At 37.6% G+C, this 21,868-nt stretch overlaps 1 long non-coding RNA gene across 1 annotated transcript in view; it reads right to left on the bottom strand.

The window, feature by feature from the left end:
- Positions 1 to 14,063: 14,063 nt before the first annotated feature.
- LOC124860994 overlaps positions 14,064 to 21,868 on the bottom strand; it is a 30,867-nt gene continuing 23,062 nt past the window's right edge. The window contains exons 3-4 of the long non-coding RNA XR_007036534.1: positions 14,310 to 14,369; positions 14,064 to 14,229 (exon numbers count right to left, since the gene is read on the bottom strand). This is a non-coding gene — a long non-coding RNA (uncharacterized LOC124860994). The remainder of the gene's footprint in view (positions 14,230 to 14,309; positions 14,370 to 21,868) is intronic.

The following is a 21,868-nucleotide window of genomic DNA, read 5'->3' on the forward strand; positions in this document are numbered from 1 at the left end:
AACCATTTACCAGTGGTTTTGGCACTGTGAGCAGGTGCCAGGTCGTGCTGAAAAATGAAATCTTCATCTCCATAAAGCTTTTCAGCAGATGGAAGCATGAAGTGCTCCAAAATCTCCTGATAGCTAGCTGCATTGACCCTGCCCTTGATAAAACACAGTGGACCAACACCAGCAGCTGACACGGCACCCCAGACCATCACTGACTGTGGGTACTTGACACTGGACTTCTGGCATTTTGACATTTTCTTCTCCCCAGTCTTCCTCCAGACTCTGGCACCTTGATTTCCGAATGACATGCAGAATTTGCTTTCATCCGAAAAAAGTACTTTGGACCACTGAGCAACAGTCCAGTGCTGCTTCTCTGTAGCCCAGGTCAGGCGCTTCTGCCGCTGTTTCTGTTTCAAAAGTGGCTTGACCTGGGGAATGCAGCACCTGTAGCCCATTTCCTGCACACGCCTGTGCACGGTGGCTCTGGATGTTTCTACTCCAGACTCAGTCCACTGCTTCCGCAGGTCCCCCAAGGTCTGGAATCGGCCCTTCTCCACAATCTTCCTCAGGGTCCGGTCACCTCTTCTCGTTGTGCAGCGTTTTCTGCCACACTTTTTCCTTCCCACAGACTTCCCACTGAGGTGCCTTGATACAGCACTCTGGGAACAGCCTATTCGTTCAGAAATTTCTTTCTGTGTCTTACCCTCTTGCTTGAGGGTGTCAATAGTGGCCTTCTGGACAGCAGTCAGGTCGGCAGTCTTACCCATGATTGGGGTTTTGAGTGATGAACCAGGCTGGGAGTTTTAAAGGCCTCAGGAATCTTTTGCAGGTGTTTAGAGTTAACTCGTTGATTCAGATGATTAGGTTCATAGCTCGTTTAGAGACCCTTTTAATGATATGCTAATTTTGTGAGATAGGAATTTTGGGTTTTCATGAGCTGTATGCCAAAATCATCCGTATTAAGACAATAAAAGACCTGAAATATTTCAGTTAGTGTGCAATGAATCTAAAATATATGAATGTTAAATTTTCATCATGACATTATGGAACACTAAGTAAAACACATAAATGGGTTTTACTTAGTAAAAGGCTTAATAAAAAAAAGGCTGAAGATTGGTCTAGAGGAGGTTTCCTTTGTATCTGAAGATGATGATGATTCACAGCTTGTAGCTTAGAGGCTCACCAGCAAGAATTACTCATTTGCTCCTTCTGAACGCCTCCTAACACAACACGAGAAAGTCTTCATACTTGCCTGTTAGAGGGGACATGAATGAATACGTTTGAGGCTAGAGTAACATTTACTGAAAAAATGACAGTCCCAGCCTCTATTGGTAGTCTAGAGGGAAGATGTGCTATTATTTTTAGGCTTGATTCGATCTTGATTACTGGACAAGTATTTTGTCATCTTGACATTAGAATCCTATACTTTCTCATCACTTCAGGAGTGATCCTGACAAATGTGGGATATAATAATGGATTTTTGAGGCAGATTCTGTCATTCTCTCCTGGGGGCTGAAGATATTTAAAAATTACAGACCTACTTTATAAGTGTCCATAATTATATAAAACACATCACATTACAAATATCTAAAAGACATTTAGAAGATGGTAAAAGCAGACCTGTTATTAGTTGTTGGATACTTCTATAAATATGTTCTGTACATTTACATCTTTATTAGTATTTATAACTGCTAAATATATGAAGTATTAATCTTTAGTAGTTTTATTTGTGACATTTGCAAAAAGAGCCAGCAGTGGTAGGATATATTTTCCAAACAATGAGGTGGACTTATTATGTTTTCTTGGTTTTCCAGATTTCTTTTAGTTTTTTACTGTTGGTAGCTTTTCACCTATTTTCTATTAGAATTTTGATTTTGAACCTTGACTGGGCCATAGACCCTATAAATACGGTTTGATCTAATCCATTTGATGGTAGCACTGGGTGTATGTTTAGGGTCGTTGTCACGCTGGAAGGTAAACCTTTGCTCCTGTCTCAAGTCTTTCACAGGATTTAACAGGTTTTCCTTAAACAACATTCTGTATGTAGCAACATTCATCTTACCATCCACTCTTACCATTTAACTTTTCCTGCTAAATAAAAACAACCCCACAGCATGATGCTGCCACTAACATGTGTCACTATGAGGAAGATGTGTGCATATAGCATTTGTTGTTGTTGCATGTTTTTGTTCACTTTTCGTTTCATCTGACCAGAGAACTGCCCCATAGTTACAATAGGCCGCTTGGCTGCTTTTCTGATTCTTCTTAGCTCAGTTTAAATGGATGGCCATGTATTGGTAGGCTTGCAGTTGTGCTTTACACTTTCTATTTTTCAGATGATACATTGAACAGTGCTATTACAAATGTTCAAAGCTTGGGATATTGTTTTATAATCCAATCTTGGTTTAAACTTCTCCATGACTTCTTTATCCCTGATCTGTCTCCTGTGTTCCTTGGTCTTTATCATGCTGTTTGTTCAGTAAAGTTCTGTAATAAAACTCAGAGGCTGTAACAGAACTGGCCTATTTATACTGAGTTTTAATTAAATTCAAGTAGACTCTGTTTACTAATTACGCGACTTCTTAAGGTAGTTGCAGTGGATTATATTTAGGGTTATCTGACCTAATTCTCTCCATTACTGTTTTCTGTAATGCATTTGAATGACCATGTGTATGAATGATCCCTTACAAAGTTGCCTTGTATTAAAATGGGCTTAAACATATGCATTTCTCACCTTTCAGATATATAAAGCCATATATAATTTTTCTTCCACGTCACTTGCATCCACTACTTTATGTTGAGCTACCACAAAAAGCCCGGTAAAATTCATTAAAGCTTGAGGTTTCTACTTGACAAAATTTGAAAAAGTTCCATGGTACTGTAAGCCCAAGCATAACATGCGGCATGACTCAAGGGATGAACCAGTGTATTACACACAAAATAGATTCTATTAGCATCTATATTCACTTTATGCAAGCAGACTGTAACAAAGTGCAATCTGACTAGATAGAAATAGTGTTTTTACAGTAACAAAGTGATTTCCATAGAACTATTTGTCAATTGCAGCATCGCCTTTTCACAAAACATGAGAAATGAGAAATGAGAGAAATGAGTGAAGAAATAGCCATTCCCTTGAAACAACTTACAAAGAGATTGCATTAGGAAGACCACTGAAGAAGATTTTAAAAATCAGATTACTGGAAACATACTGTAATGGAAATAATTGCAATGAGGCTCAATAGCGTTGCTCACGATTTTTCTACATGTAAACACGATTACTTCAATCAAACAATGCATGTTATTAATGTTTGCGTTTCATTTTTTTATTTTTTATTATTTGGATTACATTAAAAATTATAGATGGATCTGGAACAGTGTGTCACACATGCACTTGTGTCACACTGGTTTACAAGGGCATCTGTGTGGGGGAAAATGTGCATCTGCAGGACATTTTCAGAACCTCTGCATGCTCCTCACTGTCAAGTCAAAAGAAGCAGCTGGCAACTCCATGTGAACTGGAGACAGCACATGGCTGCACACATCCTCCTCAGAAGAATGGTGGGAGGCAGCTCAGCAGGTGAGAGTATGGGTTGTTGTTTTAGTTTGGCAAAATATTTGTGGAATCCTTTTTTTAGTTATAATAAGAAAATAAATATTGTCATACATAAAATGTTTTTCCTGTGACAAATAAAACACAAACTTGCATAGCAGGAAGGTGACACAGGTTTTTGTCCCAAAAATGACTCACTATGGTACAACCATTTGCCTTTTCAAGTATGGCAAAAGGCTTTTGCAAACACTGAACCAGGTGTTTGAATAATGTTTTTAGATTAAGTACAGATTACCCCAAAGTTTTAGATTAATAAGATTAAATGCATGATGACATTACACTTTAAAACTGATAGCAATTACTTCAATTCAGCAGGAATCATCTGCAAAAACTGCTTTTCATTTCAGTCAAACATACTTTTCTTGTAGAGATCTGAAAGCTTAACAGCTGGCAAATTTGATATTTGATATTTATTACTCTTTGATCTAGCCACGTCACGTCTTATTTCATTTCCTTTTTCCTCACATATGACTTGACTCACCTTTCAGTCTAGTTTTTCTCAACCTTTAGAGCAATGCCTCACAAATATCCTGTCCTGTTTAGGAACTAATTTCAGTAATCATAGAAATAGGTTCCTCTGGTGAAAGGCACGTAATGAGAGGGGCTGCATTAGTATTGTAGAAAGGATGCGGTTAAACAAGCATTACGCAGCTCAAACTCAATGATATTTGGAGAGCGGTTCCAAGAGCCCATCAGTCTCAGCCAGATGTTGGAGGCTGATAAGAGAGTCTACTCTCAAGGAGCTTTTCTTTATTCTGTCAGTGCCTCCTTCAATGAGAGAAACTGTGGGTAGGCCGAGGCCTAGGGAGATAGAGATGCACTTAGAATTGTGGCAGAGTTGCACTGATATAAAGAAACAATGGATCTAGCTGAACAGAAGATGTAAGAAATATTATATAATATTAAATACATTTATTTTGACAATGTGGCAGGATATTTAGATAGAAAATATAAAGCATATGTTCTAATTCAAGGGACTATTATTCACTAGCTGAATGCAAATGAACACACAGATCATATGCTTTTGTTGGTATAAACTATCATTACCTGGTTTATACAGAGTTGATTTTATCAGCTACAAAGATTGACTGGCTTAATCCCAGAACCACAGGGCTGCAGCAGTAAACTCGCTTTGTGGCAGGAATCATCACCACATTAGACCAAAGCTGTGAGACTGCAGAACAGTTCCCTATCCTCCTCCTCCTCCCATGTCAAACACAAATATGTACAGAACAGAACATGTTCAAACTCTATTACACATATTTACAATGTTTGAGTGTGTACGTGATAAATGACCACTTATATACCTCTACTGTCACTGCACATAGGTGTGCATACTCAGAGGATTGTAGGTAGTTTACTGCTGATACGATTAGTTTACCAAACAAAATAAAATTTATGGACAAAATAAACTAAACAAAATGACAGTGGGGCCAATTAAGTGTCACTATTCAAGAAATTAATTATGGGCAGAATATGCCTCCTACACATAGTTCAAGGTGTTTTGAAATAGGTTTTCACAAATCTACTCATTCTAAAACTACCGGCAACGTATCCCTAAATGCCAGAGGAGGCTATTAGCCGCTCATTGTTCTTAGTAAAACTGATATTTAAGACTTATAAACATATTGCAATAAACAGTACAATAATTAACTAATGAATATAAGTAAATGTTTTCCTCATGGCTAAAAATAATTAATGAAATAACCAATAAAATAAGTCACTGGATAACTTTTGAAGCAATGGCTCATGTGAGTTTTTAACTGCACTTTTCAAACTTCGTGTAGCAAACAGCTGTGTTGCAGTGTTAAGGTTAACATGTACATTAACACAATCAGTGTAACTTTCTGTTATCTAGGCACTATACTGAAAGAACACAGACTCAAATCTACATCCACATCCAAACGAAAATCCCCTTTATTAATTAAAATATTTCAAAGTCAGCTCATCCTGTAGTCCTTTAGATGTAACTAAAAAAGAAATCTAAATAAAGCTAGTATTTTCATGTCAGAGGACAACTCCTGTGACCATGTTAACATCATATAGGAACTTATTGGGTGTTAACATAATAGTGCTGTTCTTTAAAAAATACCATGCTGTGTTTGTAAAAAACAGTCAGCTAATTATCTTATTGTGGCTTTAATATGACACCATAAGGCTAGAGATATAGTCTATAAACACTTCTAAAAATATACACATACAATACATTGATTAATTACTAGTGATTAAATTACTGCTCTAATGTGGTGCCTGTAGAGAGCCAATACATTCTTGAACTTTAGTGAGATAACAACCAAAAAGGGAAATTTGTTTAAAAACAGATAAAAAGGATTATTGTGCTCTCTGTATAAACAGTGTTTATATGTTGCTGAAAACTGAAAAGGTGAAGAGCTGCCCACATAAGAATATCTATGTATGTCTTAATGTATATGACAGGTTGTTAGGGTTGATAAGTTGGACTACTGACTTTTGAACTCTTTGTTCAGTAGGACTGAATGTATAGGCTACAAATCTCAATTTAGCTTAATTCAATTCAGTTTATTCCTTCAGCGCAAATTCATGACTAAGTTTATCTTATACCATCTTATAACAAGATAAATGTATCTGATTCATATAAAGAAATCTAAAATGAGGTCAATACAATACAGTCAAACAGTATGGACAGTTTCAAATTGTTAGGGCTTACGAAATAGGACCCCAGAATGCAGACGAACAAGCAGCGTAATGGTAAGTGAAAAAAAAAAGATTTAATCAACAAAAATTCACTCAGGAACAAAACAGAAACCGGCTGGCTAGACAGGCATGGCATGGTCCAAAAAGCAAGACATGATTTCAGAATGTTTCTGCGAGGAATAAACAGGACAGGTGTGTATATATGGAGTATGACCAGGTGAAACAAAAAGACAGATTAACTAGCAGGTGAACCGGATAATGTTAATTGACAGAAGAACAAAACGTGGCTGGAGCAAAACAGAGACTCTTGAACACAAACTAACAGAAACTAGAAAAACATGAAACAAAAGCATAACCAGATCCGAAAACCAAACTTGACAAAACATGAACAAGATGACAAAACTAAAGCATGACCAGAAAAACAAACAGAAACATGATTCAAAAATCTATCAATAATAATAATAATAATAATAATAATAATAATAATAATAATAATAATAATAATAAACAGAAGAACATTTCAAAACCTTAAATGTGAAAAACATAAAGAAAAAACCCAAAACCAAAAAACCAAACAAACCCAAATCATAACACAAATTCAGTAACCCACATTCCTATTTAATATAACACAGTTCTGTAAAATTCTGTGCATAATGTCCACTGGTAAAATGTGGCCTTTCCCAGGAAGCCCAGCCAATTGCACCAAGACATTCACTTTGTAGCTACCTTTCCTCCTGGGAAGCATGTAGCAATAGTAAAAAGGTATGACTTCCTTTCAATAGGAAGAAACCTCCAGCAGAGCAAAGCTAAGTTTGAGTGACTACGTGCTGCAGCTGACGGGATTTTAAAAGGCAGAACAGATACGCACAACACATAGAACTAATGGTTCAGGAGTTCTTCCTGTGTTAAAGAAAAAAGTACAATGAGTTAATGGCTGCAGCAGCTCCATTTGTGGCTTCAGGTAAAAAAGAAACACAATTAAACAGAGGAGCTCTGAGCCTGTGGTACAATCTAAGATTGAATGAAAAAAAGAGTTAATTCTAGTTGTAGTAGCAGTAGCTTCTTCAACAGACTAGATCATCGATAGGTAGAGATTAAAGTTAGTTGTTGCAGTTTAGTTGTACCACTATTGCAATAGCAATAGTGGTACAACTAAGCACACAAGCACTCACCCAGGTGCAGCTTCCATTGAAAGAAAAGCCAGAGACACAACATATTAATGGCAGCAACAACTGAAGATAATGGATAATTATAGTAGGAGAAAGTAGCAGAGTGAGGAAAAGCGGTCAGTGTGTCCTCCAGTGGCTTATGCCCATAGCAGCTTTACTATAGAGAATACTATAACTATATACTTTATCAAAAAGGAAAGATGTAAGTCTAGTAGACAAGGAGTGTGGCTCATGGACAAAAACTGGGGGCTGATTCCAGAGGAAAGAAATCTGACAACTATCAGATCTGTCTCCCATTCTACTTCATAGAAACTCTAGTAACAACCAGCAAACCTCTCGTCTGTTCTCAGTTTGTTCATGTGGAACATGATCTCTAAAATAAAAAGGTACTTGATTACTCAGGGATTTATTTGTAAGGAGTATATTCTGGATTTAGTGAATAGTGCACCAATGAATAGAAGCTAAAATTGTAGAACACTCACTGCTGCTTTTTGGTACAATTCAAAGCTTTTTAGGGAATTGATTGGGCTTCCAGATATTCAGGAAGCCCAATAGTAAAGTAATAAATGCTAAAAAATATTATAATTTTAATATATATTTAAGCTAAATGAAAACAACCAAGCCCCAACAGTCATAAAAAAGATGTTAAAGGTCATCCATTGTATAAAGTGAGAGTAAAACCTAAACATTTTACATTGCACTGGTACAAATAAATGTGTGGATTACAAGATGTAGCTGTGTGTAAAGGAACATGTAAAGTCTATTTTTCCAACCCAACGTATTCCACAGAGCAAAGGAAAAAAAGGTTAAAAAAAAAGAGAAAAGGAATACTAATGGACACAAGAATAGCATATTGAAATAGAAAAAAACACAGTAGGGTCACTGATTTGGTTCAGGTAACTATGACCCAGTCATTTTCAAAAAGAGAATGACAACAGTTGAGCAAGTTTTATCAACCCCCCCCCCCCTCCAAAAAATGGTTTAAAACTCAAAATATACCTTCAATGGCAGTAGTTTTCATTTATTATTCATTTACTTCGTGTGCTTAATTGAGAGGAAAACAAGATCAGCAAAAAGGTCAGAAAAAATAGCTACTAATAGTTAGTGATCCCGTTAAGTAATCACTAAAGTGCCTTCTGTGACCAGTTTCAGTGATTGATGTCTAAGGTGTTATTCTTGCTAAGACAAGTCTACTCATCTAAACAAGAATTAGTCTAATATATCATATTCATTGATGAATTTTAATTTAAGAGTAAAATTAGGTCATTTAAACCACTAAACTTGAACAATACTCTGACATAAGGTTTTGTGTAGGCATTAGAACTATGTAAATCATAATAATTACTAAGGGCACAAATATAAAACCAAGGGAAATATTTATCTTTAAATAACAGCCATACATGCTTTCAAGCACACTGAGTACGTGATATTAGCTTAATAGCACTCAATCACGTTTCCCTTTCCAACAAACAAGGACCCATAAAGACATATTTCAAGGTCAAGCATTTTAAGAAATTAACCCACTGAAGCTTGCAGCATATAATAAATGGCAAACATTCTCTAGATAGTCTATGTATCACCTCTTCGAAGGAAGAATGTAATGAAACATTAATTTGCTGAGGTAATTAATATTGCATGTCATTTAATGATCAGGGAATAAAGTGGTCAGTAGGTAGTGAATATTTTTTGTTAGCATTTTGCTGCTTCATTTGCAGTGAAGCCACTGCTGTTTGTTAATCTCACATGCACTGCAATGCTTCACTTATCCTATTGTTAGCCAATTCTGCTGTACCTGCAATTAAATTTCCAAAGTTGGAGAAGCTTAGCTAATTGCTGCCAAGCAAATGGTCTAATTTTTTTTTTTAATACAAATAATGCCTCAATGTGCTTTAGTAGTTTAGGAACCCATAATACAGGATTCATGCAAGCACATACTGTCAATCAATATGAAATTAGATTTTTAATACAATGTCATGTCAGCTCTTCCTGAGCATTTATTTGACAGATAAAACTATAATCAAGCCAATGCAGTGCATGCACAGGGACAGTTGAGCAGGGCATGAATGAAAATAACCCAACTGTAACTCAAATGCAGCATTTCTCATTGATGCTTCTTAAAAGTGCCAAACCCAGCCACAAATAAAACTGAAGCATTTTTTAAATATCACCTCCACTCCATGGAATATGAATTTTATGTAAAATTTCCTGAAATTCGAGGAACATTTGACTGTTTTCATGTGGTGTGCTGTCAGCGACTATGGTGGGTGGTATTGGAAATAAGAAGCACTGCTCACTTTGGCATACAAGTGCTGCTATAATTAGAAGGTCTACAAGGCTTATAAACATCACCTGTGGGGCAACAAGGCCTTTAAAGCTATCTACATGGTATGATTCTGCAGTGGCCAAACTAAAGCTGCAGCCCAGGCTCTGAAAGGTTGCCACTTCTAAAGACTCATGCGAGACAATGTTTTATGTAAAAGAAACTGCAGAAACTTAAAACAGCATTTCCAAAATGATTTAAATTATCTCTAAAACAAAAAACCATGCAGTGCCTTGCAAATATATTCATACACCTTAAACCTTTCCCCTTTTGTGATGCTAAGACCACACACATGTATTTCATGGGGATTTATATAACAACATGATATGTATATTCTGCTACCATAATTCAATGGTCAGTAAACTTACAGCTCTCATTGCAGTGAAAGATATCCAAACCATTCTATAGTAGCTCTGGCCAGGGGAGTAGCTACACATTCCGGACACCATCTATGTACCATCTTGATGGGCCACCATGTTCTCCTTATCTATATCTCTCATGGATGTTTTACCTATTGTTGTGCAACAATAAGTTTGGTTCGTCTGAATAACTATTGAACAACTTAATAATTGTCAAAGGCAATCATTGACAAAGTTGGTCAGTTAGCTCAAAATGACCAAGTTGGGGCACCTAAGTATCAGGAATTAATAGCCAAACAGCTCTCATTCTCTGTCATGTATTGTTTTATGAATACCTGCTGATGAGGTGTGGTAGTCTAGAACAATAGATTAAGGAGTGCATTTATGCACTGGCTTTCTCAAACAGCAAGCCCTGCACACATAAACACAGACAACTTCTTTTCAAAATATAAGAATTTATTAACAGAATAATTCAAAGTCAAGTTAAAATACTTGATTTAGCAAATGCTTTAACTAGGCTAGTAACATTCAACTATTATTATTATAGTTTTTTAAATATTATTTTCTGAATTGGAAATCAATAACCCTTTTGACAATCAATTCTTAACGTTGTGTAATCAGCCATCCTAGAGAATTATTTTTAAATGGATTTATGAACTCACAAGATGGCAAACGAATAGATTTAGACTCACAATTTGACCGTCTTAACAGCAGGGGTGATGATGTCACATCTGGAGTTAGCGGCTCAGCTGTCAACAAAGCAAATAGCGGTCCTCGTTTAGTAACCCGATTAACGTCAGAGATTTGCCATTAAATACCATAAATACAAATATTAATGTGGGTATGATCGCTGGCAGCATGCAAAGATGTGGTCTTTTACTGGGCCAGGGAGATCAACACATTCACGCACTTGTTCCCGTATGCAACCAGAGAAACAAATGCTGCCGTGCATAGTCTTGTAGCTCTTTGACATCATGGGGATTCGTTCTGTGAAACTCCTCCTTCCTGGTAGCTGTGCAGGACGATGGATTAAAACTATGTATTCTGAGATTTAGAGTTTTTACCACTCTCTTTTCTATGTGTTGTGCAGTCCTTGTTCTATCTCATGGCTGGGCCCCAACACAATGGTTGTAGAAAAAGATAGTAAATATGATCTCAGATTTAGCTCTATATTGAGAAGATGTCTAAAAGCCAACATAACAAGAATAAACAAACCAAAAATATTTCACGTAAGTGTGATCCTTTCAGTTCAGTCAGCTACAGACGATTATAAATACACAACTGCCTCTGTAAGGTAACCTTTCTCACATCTCCAGTGCTATCATCTGGAGATGAGTGACCTGCTGCTGCTGCATCTAAACTTGAGAGAGAGCCATGAGCTTTGCTAATTCTGATATTATACGGTTGTGGTGGTGCTGAAATGTGAATTAAAATTCAATCATATAGTTTTCAACACAGCCTAACTAAAGTCCAGATTTGGGAAACACATAACTAATAGGTGTCCAATGGACAGATTCTCCCACCTAAGCTGTAAATCTGCAGCTCCTCCAGAGTTATTGTTCCCCTCTTTGCTGTTTCTCCTACTATTGCTGTCCTTTCCTGGCCTGTCAGATTAGGTAAAGGGCCATGTTTTAGTACATTTGTCATATTTTCATGTTTTGATTATGGATTGAACAGTGCTCTGTGAGATGATCACATATAAGGATGTTATTTTATAGTCTAACCCTGCAAAACCTCTCCACAACTTTATCTGGGACCTCTCTGGTGTGTTGCTTGGTATTTCTTATCCTGTTTCTTTACTAAACAAACATGTGAGGTCCTCAAAGAACAGCCAGATTTATACTGAGATTAAATTACACAAAGGTGGACTCTGAAGGCAATTATTTGCACTGGACTGTACTTAAGGATATTAGACTAAAAAGGTCTAAATACAAATGCACAATTTCAAGAATGTTATTTGTTAAAAAAAAAAAAGAAATATGGAAAAGTTTATTGTGTATGAATACTTTTGCAAGTCACTGTACTACTGAAATGACATGTCTAATGTTAGGACTCAGGAAATTTCTGCACTTTTGTTAAACTGATTCCAACAAAATCTTTCCAAAGTACTAAGATAAGTTCCTGTTTTCACCACGTTGCATCACATTTCCTTTAAAAGCACAATATGTGTGGTTCTTAACACTGAGACGCCTGACTGTTGCAGAATGAAACATTTTCCTTTTTCTAAGCAGGATGTGAAATTTCTGTGGCTCAGAGCTTTTTTGTTTTTAGACTTTGCATTTCAAAACACATCATATGACTTTATTGAATAGCTGAAAGAATAGCTGTTCCAACGACGTGCTGCAAATATTTGACATGGTGACTATATCTTTCTCTAGATTGTAAAAAAGACAGAACAGCACTATGTTTTATAGGTGAGTGAGTGGCAAATGGTTTAGATTAGTGTCAGCTGATGGTGCTGTGATAGCTCTTATAGGAAATACTATCCCGAAAAAGAAAAGGCTGGTGGATTGATTTGATAAAGTGTCCCCACCTCTTTGTGAATGTCACAAGTTTGGCCTCTGTGCATACATTGAATAAATTATATATTGAGTCAGGCAGGAGATGTATGACATATTTACTAAGGTGAGCAGCAGAATCACAGATGCTGTTTTTTTAACTTTTAAACTATAAAATTTACTAGGATTGTCTTTCTAAATAAAAATGGAATTAACAATAAACTGTCATGCTGTGTTAAAAGTATTAAAACCACTAATGCTGTGTTTAAAGTATTAAAACCACTAATGCAAGAAAAGCTTAAATCTAACCAAAAAATAAGACATTTCCATGGTAAACACAAGATTTTAAAGCACAATCTATTGCTTTATTTTTAACATCCCATACTATAGTGAAAAAATTCAACACACTCCAGCTGAGCACATTTTTTCACATCTCTTTTCCTGAACACCACATTCCTCTTAGAGTCATTAAATTTTTACATTTCTTTTTTTTTATTCCTTACAGAAGTAAAGTGCACTGGATGTGTCATCCGCATGATTCAATCCACTTTGACAGCTGGCTTTATAGATGAGCTGCGCTGGCTCTACATGTAGGCATGTCCTTGAAGGATGGTTCGCATTTAGTTAGGTTTATCCTGAATAGTGGTGAAGCCATGGCAACAATGGCAATAGAACACCTCATTTATTTGACATGAATGGCAATGGTTAGTAAAGACAGCTACAGTGGTGACAACAAAGGCAGAGGAAACCCACAGAAGAAAGGTGGGGGGCTTGATCCGTCACAGATCAAACAAATGGGCCTGTCACTGAAAGGGAAAGCTGTACTTTATCCTCCACTGTCCATCCAGTTAACCTAGTTTTGGTCTAAAGTTGTTTAGAAAGACCCAACCAGGTACAAACTTAATATGACAGGGTCCATAAGTTCTCAAAAAATCTAGGCAGATGGTTGGTAGCCCAGCCTCTTGATTTGTCTGTTTAGCTAAACTGGTGCTCTGCTTTACAAAGGAATTTCCAGGAAAATATCTAAGCTATAACAAATTGCCACAGTTATAAGATTCATCACTGTCAGATATTCTTTTCTTATCCCTTCAATAGGTCATCATCCTTTCTCCAAAACAGGAATTCTCTGAGAATATGACACACTTATTTTAAACCTCCTCACCTGACATTTTAAAAGGTTAAGCTCCTTGGAAAGGCCAAGCTAATTAAATAATTTCTCCTCAAAGAGAAGAAAAAGCTAGCTAATCACTGCGGAGACATACCTCGCCCATATTACATGATCACTTATATGCACTTCAGAAAATGCTTCAGAGTGTGTTAGATTGAGAATAGTTTCTGTTTTCTACACTTAGGATGTTATCAGAAACTGTCTGCTCATAGCATCTCTAACTAAACCTAGCATGATTATCGAGGTTCAATTGTTGCTACACATGGAGGTAATGGGCATAAAGTTTTATTGAAAGTTGACTTTAGGGTGCGGTGCTGGTGGTATAGGGTTTAAGTGTGCAACCTATATACGGAGGCCTTAGTCCTCGATGCACGCTGTCGCGGGATCGAACCCTGGCCCCGGTGACGTTTTCTGCACACCTTTCCACCATTTCCTATCTGCTTACTGTCAAAAAAAAAAAAAAAAATGTCAAAAAATAAAGGCCACAAGTGCTGCAAAAAAAGAAAGGTGACTTTAGTTTTTACCATGTTACTGTCGGTATGAAGCTTCTATGTATGTTTTCTTAATATTTGAATCCACATCCCCTGTTAGTATATGAGAAAGAGATAGTTAAATCTAACACAAATCAAAAATTCCAATAAAATAATTTAATAAAAACTTTTTAATTAATACACATTTTATACAGAATTATACAGAATAAATCGCATTTTATACACAACTGAACTAAAGGTTGGTAATATGTTAGCGTTGGAGCTTAAGCTTTTAGCTGCTAAAGGAAACATGATTTAACATGCTTAGGACTACAGTATGTTGACTTTTTTTATGCAGGTTATTGAGAAGAGATTGGAAAACACAGATAAAATTGAGCAAGCTCACATTGCCAGACCATCAGCGTTTAAACCACTCATTGAAGTAAAGTTTGGGTTAACTTCAAAAACCTAACCCAAAACAAATCTGTAGCATCAAGGCTAGGTAGCCTGCTAGTACTCAAATAGTTTAAGCACCACAAAGCAAAACACATTGAAATAAAAATATTTGAATTATTTTATCCTAAACCAATTTTCTCTGCCCTGACACAACCACTTATGTGAACTATATGTATAAATAATGTGGTTAAAGGTCCAAAAGTTTAAGTTTATGCATGAAAACACAAAACAAGCTGTGTTTTCATTGTCAAACAGTGTTTTAATTTCCAAAATTCTTACTCAGGGTTCAGTCGCTGAACTAGAAATATCCTTTATCCTCATTGGGAAAATTAAGATGTACCAGCACCAAAGTGACAGAAAAATGGAAGCACACAAATACATATAAAGATAGCAATAATATTATTCACACTAAGACTGTTCAGTAAGGTGAATTGTACAACGTAAATGAAAAAGTACAGTTATCAAACCAGTAAACTCAGACTATGAATAATATGCAACAGAGTAAGATAATATTAACAAATGTACAAACTGTGCTAAAAAAGTTTTTGTGCCAGAATATGAAAAACTACAAATAGTCACAGTTATTTAAGTAAATGTTTGAGTTTGTTGGAATAGGGATTGTTATACGTCTGCTAGGAGGGAGGACCTAGGATATTGAGTTTTATTTAAAAAAAAAAGGTTAATGATGTTTCAAGGTACATGTGGAAATAAAAATGTTGCTAAATTTACTGTGTTAGCTGAACAGCTACTGTGGATGTGACATCATCACGTCGCATTGTCAGTGACTTCAATCAAAATTAGTCAGAGATGGATGATCAACAACATTAACAATCAATTGTACAAAAGTTATTCATTTCTTATTTGGCAAATAATACTTTTGATTTTTTTTTAATTGAGATAACATTTTATTTTTCCTTCTGAGTTGCATTGAGATCTCTCTTCACCACAACGGACCGGCACAGTGCCCCCAGTACTGCGGCAGCCGCACCAATCCGTCTGTCGATCTCCCGCTCCATTCTTCCTTCACTCGTGAACAAGACCCAGAGATACTTAAACTCCTCCACTTGAGGCAGGAACTCCCCTCCAACCTGAAGAGGACAAGCCACCCTTTTCCGGTCGAGAACCACGGCCTCGGATTTGGAGGAGCAGATCTACATCCCAGCCGCTTCACAATCGGCTGCGAACCGCCCCAGCAGGACCACGTTATCTGCAAAAAGAAGAGAAGAAATCCACTGGTCCCCAAACCAGACCCCCTCTGGCCCTTGGCTGCGCCTAGAAATCCTGTCCATAAAAGTTATGAACAGGACCAGTGACAAAGGGCAGCCCTGCCGGAGTCCAACATGCACCGGGAACAGGTCCGACTTAGTGCCGGCAATGCGGACCAAACTCCTGCTCCGCTCGTACAGGGACCGGATGGCCCCAAATAAAGGCCCCCTGATTCCATACTCCTGGAGCACCCCCCAAAGGGCAACATGATGGACACAGTTCTGTGTCCACAAAACGTATGTGGACCGGTTGGGCAAACTCCCACAAACCCTCGAGTACCATGTAGAGGATATAGAGCTGGTCCAGTGTTCCACGGCCGGGACGAAAACCACACTGCTCCTCTTGAAGCCGAGGTTCGACTATCGGCTGGAATCTCCTCTCCAATACCCTGGCGTAGGCCTTACCAGGGAGGCTGAGGAGTGTGATCCCCCTGTAGTTGGAATACACCCTCCGGTCACCCTTCTTATGAAGGGGGACCACCACCCCAGTCTGCCAGTCCAGAGGCACTGTCCCCGACCGCCACGCAATGTTGAAGAGGCGTGTCAACCATGACAGCCCTACAACATCCAGAGACTTGAGGTACTCAGGGCGGATCTCATCCACCCCCGAAGCCCTGCCACTGTGGAGCTTTTTAACCACCTCGGTGACATCAGCCTGGGTGATGAAAGAGTCTAACCCCGAGTCTCCAGCCTCTGTTTCCACCAGGGAATGGGAGATGGCAGAATTAAGGAGATCTCCTTCCACCGCCCGATAATGTCCCCAGTCGAGGTCAGCAGCCTCCCACCCCCACTGTAAACAGTGTTGGCGAAGCACTGCTTCCCCATCCTGAGGCGCCGGACGGTTTGCCAGAATCGCTTCGAGGCAAACCGGTAGTCCTTCTCCATGGCCTCACCGAACTCCTCCCAGGCTTGGGTTTTTGCCTCTACCACAGCCCGGGCTGTGGCATGCTTGGCCTCACAGTACCCGTCAGCCGCCTCAGGAGTCCCACAAGCCAACCACAGCCGATAGGACTCCTTCTTCAGCTTGACAGCGTCCCTTACTGCTGATGTCCACCACCGGGTTCGGGGATTCCCGCCGCGACAGGCACCGCAGACCTTACGGCCGCAGCTACGGGCAGCAGCATCGACAATAGATGGAATCTGGTCAAAGCTCTCCCGGAGGTGGGAATTGAATACATCCCTGGCCGAGGGCTGGTACATTTAAAGTACAAGTAATATTTTTTAAATCTATGTGTCATGGCATTGGGTTGAAAACTATGTGCTTTTTAAAATAATTTTCCACAAATATCAACATCCCATTGAAAAAAATCTATCCTTTCTCTTTTTGCCAAGGTTTTGTGTCTCTTTACTTGAAAACCTAAAAATTTTATAAAATGTTGGTTTTTTAAAAATTAAAACAAATTCCCTTTAGTAGATATTTATCAAAAATTATAAGCTGTCTTTTTCAAATGTTTGCAGCTCTAAACAAGTTTTTTTTAGATGAATGGAGGCCTAAAATGGCTCTTTGGATTATAAAGGTGCAGACCCCTGTAGTTGTACAAAGTATTGTTTCAGGGTTGCTAAATACAACTGCAAAAACTTTAAGGAATTCACTTTTCAGATTTTTATTCATACAAAACTGAATAAAATCACAATTATGTGCCACTTTATGTTGCTCTTTCATATGTGTAAATATTGTGGTTATCATTTGTAACACACTATGGTAAAGCATATATTATTATATTAATTAATTAATTATATTATCATGAATGCTGCTGAAAAAGCACATGAATCATTAACATTATTTGAAAAGAAAAGAAAAGAAAATCTTGCATAATGTTTGCCCTGCAGCTCCAGAAAGTAATATCTGACAGATCTGATAAAACATTCCTGTGCACACAGCTATAATGCCACAGATTCAAGAGGTGTGTTGAGGTAGCTGTTTATCTGAACAAATATTAAATACTAAAATCATATTAGACGTGAACTTATAAAGAAACAATAATGTTCAAATCACATGTTACAGTTTTCTCATCCACTCTAAAAAGAAGGACTTTCTCTCAAAATTCTAAGTACCTCCCCAATCAGGAGGAGAACTGGCGCTCCAGTTTACCAAATCATCATCATTGTGTTTATAGCTGGACATAAGAAGCTCTGCAGCTGCTGATACAGCAAATTTGCTAAGATCCCCATACGTGATCATGATCTCGGTATTTTCACCAAGACATTATGTTCGACCCTTTGCATAATGGGAAGCATTAGCGTGATTAGAATCAGGACAGGAGCAATAATGCCCAGTGAGGCTTGTGTGATTCAAGAATTTGACACAGCAGGTTATGATATAAGACTGCATCCTATCAGACAGGATGGAAAGGATGGACAAGGCAGCTGCACTAATGCAAAGTGACACTCACTCCCTCGCCTGCTCTCCTAATGGCCCACAGATAGATGGGCAACGCAGGGTGGTGTGAAGGGCAAAGGGTTGCAGGTTCACCCAACCACTTCCTCTTGTCAGAAGTGTTTTATTTATTGTTGTCAGGATGTGAGATTTTGGACTTTGTTTGTGGTTTGGTGTATTTGTTTTACTAGATGCTCTTGTTTGAAGTTTTGTATTCTTGTTCATCACTTTGTGTTCGGACAATTCTGGTTTCCTTTTGCCTCCCTGTCTGTTCTCCTCTCATCATTAGTTTTCCTCTTTTAGTTAATTACTCAGTTTCTGTTCCCTTTACATTCATTGTCCCTCTTAGCTCTGTTTCTTCTGTTTATCTTTATTCTCCAATTCCTCCTTTAACAGGTTAGCTTTAGTTACTGTTTACTTTTGTTCTAGTCATCTTTTCTCCTGTTCTGCTTGGGTCTGTGTTTCTCCTTATTGGTTAATCTGTTTCACCTGCTCCCTCTGCCTCCCAGCCTCCTTGTGTCACCTGTTCCCTGTTCCTCTGATTACCTGTCCTATTGTTTCTTGTCCACCTTTGTCTGTATTTAAGTTTGCCTTCGTCCTTTGTTCCACGTGGTGTCGTTATGTCTTTTCAATGTCCTCATGAGATGTCTTTTGGATTTTGTCCTTGAACTGGAGAATCTTGTCACCCTGCACCTCGCCTGCATGTAAGTGGACTCGCTTTAAATTAAAGGAGTTTTTGACCACCTCTCTGCTTTTCTCCGTGCTTGTCTGCCTTTTGGTCCACCCCAAAAATAGAACTATGACAATTGTAGCAATTGTATTCAAATATCAGGAATGCATTATTCTATTTAAATATAGCTCGTTATTTTCTATTTAGAGTAAGCCTTATAAATGTTTGTTTTCTGCATATGAAAATTTTGAGAGTTGTGCACAGTTCTGCTTAAGAGTGGAAAAAGCTGCTCTGAGCACTGTAACCACACAGTAAACAAAGTGAAACATGGAACTGCAGAACATGACTTTAATAAAAGTGCAGGTAGGTGTTTAGCTGAGTAACAGTATTCATTTGTCATCCTGCAGACTTGTGTCAGTTGACTGTTAGGAGCTCAGGAGTAGGGGTTGTGTGTCGTTGTCTCTGTGCATTTTCAAAGATGCACAAAGGAAAGAGTGCTGGTGGCAAAGAAGCTTCAATCTAAAACCCCATTTCGCAGGATCACTCAGTAAAGAGAAATAATGAAAAGAAGCTTTTATCTATGACCCTGACCTGAAGCCATCTTTAAACATCAGAAAAGAACTGGCTGCTGTCACTTTGCACTTCATTAAATTCAAATGTCAATAAAGAATAAAATCACATGTTTTCTTTTTAACAATACAACATGCACTGTTACTTACTTGTTACCTATAAACCCATTTTTTTGTTTCCTGTTGGTCCACTCTCTTCATGTATCACACTGAATCTATATCTAGGTATCAGCACTGAGAGACTTTTTCTGCCTCGCTGTAAATATTAAGGTATTATATAAAATACCCCTGCATTGGCCCTAAGCTCCAACGAGACTACTGCTTCATTTCAAAAGTGGGCACTTGACTGCAGAAAACACCTAGAAACTAAAAGAAGAATTTTTACCCAATGTATTTTTTGGATGTGATGGAGAGAGCAAAGCTGCCTAAAGAAATGTGTGTGCACTGCATATTCAGTACAAATATCACATAAATTCAGGTGTGTTGTCATGCTTTAAGTTTTTAATTTAAGTTTAAGGGTCTGATTTAAATGTCCAAGTTTATACGTTTAAGTTACTGGCCAGCTGGTTTTTCCCCTTGAAGTAACGATTGTCTACACATATCTAGATTTCACAAGAAAAAAACAAGAAAAACAACATGAACATTAGACAGAGCAAGAGTTTGTGTTCATGGAGCTCAAGGTTTTTATTCTGTTGTTTGAACTTTTCCATCTGATTGGTTTCTATGCATGTCCGCCTCCCATTAATGAGATATTCTGTTCGTATTGCATAAACTAGTCAATTCAGTGCATGTAATTCAGTTTTGGAGAAATGCAAATCCAATATGAAAATAAGTAAAATGTCTTATTTTCTGGCTGGATGGGTGGGGTATCCTTCAGTCAATGTGCTCATTTTCAGTCATTTTTGGTGGTTGTGGCAGGTAATGCAGCAGTTCTGCAGGAATGACAGGATTGATAAAAAGTATCTTTCATTTTCAACATTTTGACCAAACACAATAACTAGGTTATGTGTTTGTTTTGTTTATAGCAACTTAATGAGTGCTGTATATATTCACTGATGAAATCAGTTCATTCTGGTTTGTACTAATCTTTATAAATTACTTTCATGTATTTATTTTCCTATTTATTCTGGAATCCATGCAGTGTTTTATTACAGTTCAGATAGTTTGTTGCAGCTGTCAAAATACCACCAAACATCTTTGAAATATGAGATCAAATAAAACACAGAAGTAACTAAAAAAATTCAAAAGGATCTTCTCAGTAAAACCACATGTGGTTTCAGTAGAATGTGGAACTCATGGCCATGTCAGTTTAGAGTTAAAAAATTAATGTTTTGGTTTTTTTATAGATAATTTATACTTCTTGTTATTTTACTTATGTCACATTGCTAAACAGGACAAATGCAAAAATGACAGTGCCTTGTCAACCATTGAGTTTAATATTTGAAGGTATTTCTGCTGATTTATGCCCTCATCATTTATGCCAGGGGTGCCCAAGTCCAGTCCTCGAGATCTACTATCCTGCATACCATCTACAACACACATGAACCCAATGATTTGATTGTTACCAGGCCTCTGCAGAGCTGAATGACGTGCTGATGAGGGAATTCAGCCATTTGAGGCAGTTGGGTCGGAGAAGAAATGCAGGAAAATAATTATTCAGGACTGGAGTTGGACTCCCTGGATTTAAGCTCATTCCTAAATTGTGTATTTTCACTAAGATGTCTATCTTTAATGAAACAAAAAAAATAAAATATTTGAGGACCAGCTTAAACATGAGGCATATTCTAATTAAAGAACAAACAAATTAATATTAATTTATTATGACAGTACTGTGTCAATTAAATTTAAGTTATTTGTATAAGAATGATAAACTATAATTTTACAGGTGTCAAAATTAAACATTTTGAAACCCTGTTACAACACATATATTTAGCCTTGGAATCAGATTTACATGGATTCTTTAAATCCTAAAGAATGTTCATCAAAATCAGGTTTTGAATGCCTGATTAATAAATTGCCACTTTAAATGTGTTAAGTAGAGAAGCTAAGGATCACTTTCAATTAATGATTTTGCCACATTCTTCATTAACTAAATGCTGTGAATTAGAAAAAGGCGGACCCAAGATTCAGCCAGACACAGTACTGACCTGAGAAACGTGGAACGTGAGGTGAATCCTCATGGAGTTGGGTAATCTCAGTCATACAGTGACAGGGTTGATGATCTTGGAGATTGGGAAAGGTCCAACAAATCGGGGTGCCAATTTCTGGGATTCTAC

This window comes from Girardinichthys multiradiatus, chromosome 23 (genome assembly GCF_021462225.1).
Source record: "Girardinichthys multiradiatus isolate DD_20200921_A chromosome 23, DD_fGirMul_XY1, whole genome shotgun sequence".
Lineage (NCBI taxonomy): Eukaryota > Metazoa > Chordata > Actinopteri > Cyprinodontiformes > Goodeidae > Girardinichthys > Girardinichthys multiradiatus.